We start from the raw sequence: 6,939 nt of genomic DNA on the forward strand, positions 1-6,939 counted from the left end.
AATGTTGGGTAACCATCACCATCATTTACAAAGCTTTTTCATCATCGCAAACAGAAACTCTGTAACCGTTAAGCACCCACTCCCCCCAGCCCCTGCTCATATTTAATCTACTTTTTTTTTTTTTTTTTTTTTTTTTTGCGTTACACGGGCCTCTCACTGTCGCGGCCTCTCCCGCCGCGGAGCACAGGCTCCGGACGCGCAGGCCCAGCAGCCATGGCTCACGGGCCCAGCCGGTCCGCGGCATGTGGGATCTTCCTGGACCGGGGCACGAACCCGTGTCCCCTGCATCGGCAGGCGGACCACCAACCACTGCGCCACCAGGGAAGCCCTAATCTACTTTTTATGTCTATGAATTTGCCTATTCTTTATATTTTAAATAAGTGGAATCATACAATACTTGTCCTTTTGTGTCCGGCGTAATTCCATTTAGCATGTTTTCAAGGTTCATTCATGTCGTAGCATATATCAGAACATCATTCCTTTTTATGGCTGAATAACATTCGTGTGTGTGTGTGTACACCACATTTTGTTTATCCATCTGTTGAGGAGTGGACACGGATTTCCATCTTTGGGCTAGAAAAATGCTGCAGTGAACATCGTTATAGAAGTGTCTGTGGAAGCCTCTGTTTTCAGTTCCTTTGAATATATATCTAGGAGTGGAATTAGCGTTTTTTGGTAATTGTATGTTTAACTTTTTGAGGAACCGTCAAACTATTTTCCACGGTGTCTGTAACCACTTTAGATTCCACCAGCAACTGTACAAGGGTCCCAGTTTCCCTGCGTCCTCATCAGCACCTTTTATTTTCAGTTTTTAAAATTGTTATTATCACTATCCTAGTAGGTGTGAAGTGATATCTCACTGTGGCTCGGACCTGGGATCCTTTGCTGCAGTGCTTGCACCTGGACAAACATCTCCCGGAGCAAAAGAATACAAAGAAACTATAAGGGACTGAAAATAACTGCATGCATGCACGGTTTGGACAAATTATGAACAATAAGATACAAAAAGGCCAAACCCCAACGGCTGCTTTTGGCGGGGGGGGGCGGGGGGGCAGAAGCAGGGTACTGCGCATGATCCCTGCACACAGCACCACCGAGGGGGTAGGCAGACCACCAAAGCCACCCCTCTGGCCCGACCCACCCCTACCCTCACCCTATTTAAGGACCCAGCTCACTCCCGCTCCCTCTTTGGGGAGTGAGCAAGGGCACCTGTTTCTTGTTCTCACTCCCTCATGCTGCAGCATGAGTTCAGTAAAGCTTTGCCTAAATTCCTCATCTGGCTTCTTATCAATTTCTGTTGATTAAGGAGTTCAAGGACTCAAGTTGGTAACAGCTGCACCAATTTACGTTGCCACCAACAGTGCAAGAGGGTTCCCTTTTCTCCACATCCTTAACATCGCTTGTTATTTGTTGTCTTTTTTTTTTTTTTTTTTTTTTGGCAGCATCAGGTCTTTGTTGCAGGATCTTCGTTGCGGCATGCAGGATCTTCCAGTTGCAGCACGCGGGCTTAGTTGCCCCGTGGCATGTGGGATCTTAGTTCCCTGACCAGGAATCGAACCGGCACCTCCTGCATTGGAATGCGGATTCTCAACCACTGGACCACCAGGGAAGTCCCTGTTGTCTTTTTGATAATAGCCATTCTGACAGTTGTGAGGTGATATCTCATTGTGGTTTTGATTTGCATTCTGAGTGACTAACCTTTCAGACAGTGCTGTACTCCTAGCTAGTTGGGGTGGAGGTGGGGGTCAGGGATTGTTTTTTCTGGGCTGAAAGGAGAAGCAGCAGAAGCAATTCCCTGAAACTGGAGAGAGTAATATGCATGGAGAAGTCCCACCAGGAGCTGTGAAAGTCTGAAAAACTGGTGAATTTATATCTGAGCTCTTCCCCTCCCCTCTCCTCTGCGCTCTGATCTCCGCTTGTGCCTCCCCTTGGAACCGAACTGCAAGCCTGAGGGGCTTTCTTTAGTGTCAGCGGAGCAAGGCACACAGCAAGCCTGGGAGGGGTGGAAAGGGCTCTGGAGCCAGCACATCTGCCTCCACTACCTGCTAGACAGGGGTTAGGCACGTTCCTTCTGTGAACCTCAGATGTCCAACTCTAAAAGGAAGGTGGGCCAGCTGTTTGCTTTTGTAAGTAAAGTTTTTTGGGGGAACACAGGCACACCCACAGATTTACATTTTGTATACAGCTGCATTCATGCTACAGGCTTTCATGCTAAGTTAAATAGTTGCAACAGAGACTATGTGGCCCATGGGCTTAAATACTTACCATCTGGCCCTTTAAGAAAAACTTGGCTGACCCCTGTCATAGAGGATGGCAAGGATTAACATGCCACAACTCCACAGGTGCTATAAGTAGGCAATAAGATTGAACTACTCATACCACAGCGAACAGCAGGAGCATCATCATGGCAGCCTGTTTCCCCAGTACCCAAGTCCTATGAGTGACACAGTGAACCCCAGTGGTGGTGCACACAGTGGGTTATTGCCACATCTGAGGAGCCCAGGGCCAAGGGCTCAGAACTTTTTTTAGCAAAAGCAGCAAATAAGCTAGGCTCCCCCTACTCTGGGGGAGGGAACAATTACACTGTAGTCACACTGTGGTGGCCTTGGCCTACCTAATTGCCTCTGTGCTCAGTGTCAGGAGACAGGCCTTTCGTTTTGGAGTTTTCAGCAAAAACAACGTGCAGATCATTGTTGCTTTTGTTGTGGTCATCCATTTACAATGCTTGGTGTCAGTCTGTTTATCTCTTGTAAAAATAAAATACAGTGTGTGTGTGAAAAAAAAAAAAAAAGACCCAGGAAATAGGAGAAGGAAAAGGTTTATGATGCTTCTATTTTAAAAAAAATTTTTTTTCTTTTGACTTAATAGTAAACTATAGAGAAAATTGAAAAAATAAAAAATAAAAAAAATGGATAACCAACAAGATCTACTGTATAGCACAGGGAACTCTGCTCAATGTTATGTAATAACCTAAATGGGAAAAGAATTTGGAAAAGAATAGCTACATGTATATGTATAACTGAATCACTTTACTGTACACCTGAAACTAATGCAACATTGTTAATTACCTATACTTCAATATAAAATAAAAAGTTAGGGGCTTCCCTGGTGGCGCAGTGGTTGAGAGTCCGCGTGCCGATGCAGGGGACACAGGTTCGTGCCCCGGTCCGAGAAGATCCCACATGCCGCGGAGTGGCTGGGCCCGTGAGCCGTGGCCGCTGAGCCTGCACGTCCGGAGCCTGTGCTCCACAACGGGAGAGGCCACAACAGTGAAAGGCCCGCGTACCGAAAAAAAAAAAAAAAAAGTTAAAAACAAAAACACAAAAAAAACAAACAAAAAAACAACGTGCAGGGGCTTCCCTGGTGGCACAGTGGTTAAGAACCTGCCTGCCAATGCAGGGGACACGGGTTCGAGCCCTGGTCCAGGAAGATTCCACATGCCGTGGAGCATCTAAGCCCATGCACCACAACTACTGAGCCTGTGCTCTAGAGCCCACAAGCCACAACTACTGAGCCCATGTGCTACAGCTACTGAAGCCCACATGCCTAGAGCCCGTGCTCCACAAAAAGAGAAGCCACTGCAATGAGAAGCCCACGCACCACAATGAAGAGTAGCCCCCACTTGCCACAACTAGAGAAAGCCCGCGTGCAGCAATGAAGACCCAATGCAGCCAAAAATAAATAAATAAATTAAATAAATTTGTAAAAAAAAAAAAAAAGTGTGCAGGGATGCTAGGGCCCAAGGCAGGCTGCCTCTCCCAACATCCAGTGCCCTTGGTAAATCAATTATTTCTAGTAGGCTTTTATGATTCTTTTGGGTTTTAATGTATGTAATATCACATTATCAGAAAGTATAGTTTTACTTCTTCCTTTTCAATCCCTGTACCTTCAATTTCTTTTTATTACCTTATTGCACTGGCCAGGACCTTCAGTATAACGTTGAATAGAAGTGGTGATAATGGATATTCTTGTCTTACTCCTAACATCAGGGGAAAGTATTTATTTATTTAATAAATTTATTTTATTTTTGGCTGCGTTGGGTCTTCGTGGCTGCGCGCGGGCTTTCTCTAGTTGTGGTGAGCAGGGGCTACTCTTCATTGCGGTGCTTGGGCTTTTCATTGTGGTGGCTTCTCTTGTTGTGGAGCACGGGCTCTAGGCACGCAGGCTTCAGTAGTGTGGCACGTGAGCCCAGTAGTTGTGGCTCTCAGGCTCTAGAGTGCAGTCTCAGCAGTTGTGGCTCACGGGCTTAGTTGCTCCACAGCATGTGGGATCTTCCCGGACCAGGGCTCGAACCCATGTCCCCTGCATTGTCAGGCGGATTCCCAACCACTGCGCCACCAGGGAAGTCCCTGATACATTTTATTGCATACTGTCTCTGCATCTGTTGAGATGATCATATGCTTTCCTCCCTTTATTCTGCTTATGTTATGAATTACATTGATTTGCAAAGGTATAATCAACCTTGCCTTCCTGGAAAAAACCAATATGGTTGTGATATTGAACAGAAAAGAGTTGTCATAGCAGGCCTGAGACTGCTATCCTTAGAAAGTCCTACTTGCAAGGTTGGCCTTTGCCTGGTGTCTGGGAACTTGTATTTCAGAAGGGTTTCCACCAATCCAAAGTAGCTCACTGTCTCTAAAATGTTAGTACAAACTATGTGGTTTATGCTGAACACCTGCTTCCTTCTGGAGTCTGGAATTTTGGTACATGCTAACTATTCTTAGTTTGCAGAGAATTTTTATCATGAATGAGTGTTGAATTTTGTCACAGATACAGCTAATGAATGATCAAATGTTTTTTCCCCTTTATTCTACTGATTTGGTGAATTTCACTCATTGATTTTTAGGTGTTTTTTTTTTTTGCTGCGCCATGCAGCATGGGGGATCTTAGTTCCCCGACCAGGGATGGAACCTGTGCCCCCTGCAGTGGAAGCAGAGTCTTAACCACTGGACTGCCAGGGAAGTCCCTGAGTTTTAGATGTTAAACCAACCTTACATTCCTGGGATAAACTCCACTTGGTCAGTCTAGCTGAAGATTAATCAACTAACTTTTCAAAGAATTAACTTTTAGTTTCATATATTTTTCTCTATTATTTACCCATGTTTTGTTTTTTTTCTGGTTGTACATTTAGCCTTCTTTCTATCTACTTACTTTGGGCTTAATTTGCTCTTTTTCTAGTTTAACGTGAAAACTTAGACCGTTGGTTTTAGATCTTTCTTCTTTTCTAGTGAAAGCTGCATCATATGCATTTAAAATGTATTTTCATCACGATGTAGTTCAAAGTGCTTCCTAATTTCTCTTATGGTTTCTTCCTTGATCGATGGTTATTTACAAGCGTATTATTTAACTTGTAAGTATGTAATGGTTTCCTAGTGTGGCAGTTACCAACGTATTGCTCCTCAGCTCCGGACAAACACTTCTGCACCCGTTCTGTGCGAATGGACTCGTCTGGATGCGTTTCTCTGTTACAGCAAGCACAGTGTTAGGCTCTGTCAGTACGGGCACTAGACGAACACTGCAGGAAGAAAGGGGCTTTTCTTCCTGGTTCCAGCGTGCTGTGTTTTGATTTTTCTTGCTCCTGCTGCACAGTCCATCCGAGATGCATGTGTGTGGGGACTTCCACTGGTGCTCTGCCCAGCTGCATGCCGAGGGGGTGTGGGGCTCACTGATCTCTTAGGTGATCACCTTGCCTCTGCCTCACACCTGCAGCAGCATCCTGATCCCCTATGTACCCCTGCCCACCAGCCTTAGCTTGCTGCACCCCAAAGGGTTGTTTCCCAGGGATTTTCTGGTGTGGACACCACACTCTCCAGACTCTGCCCCTGCGGCAGTGCCCCAGTTCCTCTGTAATCCGCCCACCAGCCTTGGGTCACTTCATAAAAGTTAAGTTTCCTGGGGTCCTCCCAACAGAGACATGGTGTGTTCCTCAGGGCATTCTGCACAGCATTGCATCTGACCAAGATCCTCATTTCACAGCAAAGGAAGTGTGGCAATGGGCTTATGCCTATGGAAATAACTGGTCTTACTACACGTACTTTGTCACCTGGAATAAGGTGGTTTAATTGAAAAGTAGAATGGTTTACTGAAGACTCAGTTATGGCACCAGTTGGGAGACAACACCCTGAAAGGATGGGGCTTCTGATTTACAGAATGAAGTATGTCTTTGAATCAGAGACTATTATATGGTACTGTCAACCCCCTGGCCAGCACACATGGGTCCAGGAATCAAGGGTGGGAGAGGAATGACTCCTCTCACTATTATACCTAATAACCCACCTACAGAGTTTTTGCCTCTTATCCTGAAAAATTTGAGCCTGCTGATTTGGAGATCTTAGTTCCCCAGTGAGTAATATTCCATAAGGGGACACAACAATGGTACCACTGAATTGGAAAATGAGATTGCCACCTGGCCAATTTGGGGTCCTTATGCCACTAAACCAATGCCCCCCCAAAAGGGGAGGGGGTTCCAACCTACTGGTTGGAATGACTGATCTGAGTCCCAAGGGGAAATTGGGCTGCTGCTACACAATGGAGGCAAGGAGGACTATGTCTGGAGCCCAGAGGATTCTCTGGGGCACCTATTAGTATATCCATGGCCGCCCCCAGAAGTAGGACTCAGATCATTTAGGAATGGGGGTTTGGGTCACTCTACCAGTTAAAGATCCCGGAGCAGCAGCAGAAGCTCTAGCTGAGGGCAAAGGAAATATGGAATGGGCAATTGAAGAAGAAAGCCATGGATATTAACTATGACCTTGTGAACAGTTACAAAAACGAGGGCTGGGGTAGCTTTGTGTATGTTTCTTTGCTTCTTGTATGCATGTGTTTATTTGTATATACTGACCACTTTCTCCTTTTTACTTCTCTATTTACAATTTGTTGGAGGTCAACTTTGTAATTTTTTTAAAATAAATTTATTTATATTTTACTTATGTATATTTG

This window comes from Mesoplodon mirus, assembly GCF_964341445.2.
Source record: "Mesoplodon mirus genome assembly, chromosome: 7".
NCBI classification, from domain to species: domain Eukaryota; kingdom Metazoa; phylum Chordata; class Mammalia; order Artiodactyla; family Ziphiidae; genus Mesoplodon; species Mesoplodon mirus.